The sequence below is a fragment of the Oncorhynchus tshawytscha genome, linkage group LG05 (genome assembly GCF_018296145.1).
Source record: "Oncorhynchus tshawytscha isolate Ot180627B linkage group LG05, Otsh_v2.0, whole genome shotgun sequence".
NCBI classification, from domain to species: domain Eukaryota; kingdom Metazoa; phylum Chordata; class Actinopteri; order Salmoniformes; family Salmonidae; genus Oncorhynchus; species Oncorhynchus tshawytscha.
Genome location: NC_056433.1, coordinates 73,166,516 through 73,167,999, shown reverse-complemented (window position 1 = coordinate 73,167,999; position 1,484 = coordinate 73,166,516). Strand labels below are relative to the sequence as shown.

The 1,484-nt window shown below is 38.2% G+C and overlaps 1 protein-coding gene across 1 annotated transcript in view; it reads right to left on the bottom strand.

Annotated features, from left to right (window-relative positions):
• Nucleotides 1–348: 348 nt before the first annotated feature.
• Nucleotides 349–1,484, bottom strand: part of cyldl (cylindromatosis (turban tumor syndrome), like) — a 20,403-nt gene continuing 19,267 nt past the window's right edge. Inside the window, exon 16 of the mRNA XM_042322340.1 lies at nt 349–958. The gene's annotated coding sequence lies outside the window, so the exon portion shown is untranslated. The remainder of the gene's footprint in view (nt 959–1,484) is intronic.

Genomic DNA, 1,484 nt, shown 5'->3' with positions numbered 1-1,484 from the left:
TAAATAGTCAAGTAAAAAACTACTTAAGTAGTACTCTAAAGTATTTTAGTACCTTTAGTACCTAAGTACTTTACACCACTGACCAGGGTCAGGACCCATCATGTGATCTGTCTGAATTGGGCACAGAAAACAATTTTCAGGTCAGGAATTGAGGATTTGAGTGCAAATGCTGTCCTGTTTGTTCTGAAGGTTGGGGGGTGGGGGAGAGTTGGCATGTGCCCTACGAAGATAAATGCTGCCAACTAATAGACCCGTCTATCAAAGTATACCGAGATAGGAAAAGAGAGAATGCAAGGAAATAGGAAGTACATAGAAGAAGCCAGTGCAGTCAGAAGAGTTACAAAAAAAAAGAAGAAGAAAAGGGTTTAATTTCTTTCATTTTGCACCATAATGACCTCACAGAGTAGAAAAGGGGGAAGTTAGAAAATTGGCAATTTCATATAAATTGGCTCTATAAATGTCAAAGAGATGTGATTTTCTGCACATCAATACCTGCCTTGTGTAAGCCCAGATGTATCCCAAATCACACCCCATTCCCTACAGTATGTAGTGCTCTGGTCAAAAGTAGTGCACTTTATACAAAACAGGGTGCCATTTGGGATGTAGCCCAGTCGTACGCCAGAGGCTCACCTCAGAATAACCTTTTGAGCACAGAGATATAACAAACATGTTTATTATTTCATATAGATTGAGGCTAAATAGTATGCTACTCCTGTGTTAATGTTTATCAGATCAAATGATCTCCTTAGTTAACCCACTTCCTAAAGAAAAGTGCTCCAACATCCTTCCAAAAGCAATGCCCCCGCCCCCCAGCCTCTGTCCCTACCTCTAAGTGATTCTCTCTCTCTCTCTGACCCTCTCTCATCTCCCTCTGATCACATTAGGAATATGAAGTGGTGAGAAGATGTTATCACTGTTGATTTATTCAGCTTTGAGGCACTCCCTTTTCTGCCCGATGCTAAGTGAAAGATGGAAAAGAGAAAAGGGATGAGAGAGAATAATTCTGTGCCCATTCAGATAGTGAAAGGGACAGTGGCCTACAAACATACAAGTAAGGACATACTTGCACTAACACACTTGTATATACTGTAGCATTTCATAGCGTACACATGCAAATATTCAATTTCATTCCTTTTAGCCTTTTTTGTAAATATTACAATAATCAGCAAACCTCAGGGAAATAATTCTAAGATATGCATAGCTACCAATACGAAGGCATAGTTCTAAAAATTATAGTAAAACAACAACAAATAGAGTCAGTAAAGTGCAAATAATCACATTGTCAAGTTCTACAAAAGGATCTAACCTATCTTAAAGACAGTCAGCGGTAAATATTAAGATAGCTTCCTATACATTCCAACTTCCAAGTATTACATTTACAATTATACAAATGATTGCATAAACAGCATAACCTCCCCTGGAATAGTAATGTCAAAAAAAGAATAAAGTCTAACATTCTACATCCAAAACAAGTCACCCAGTGC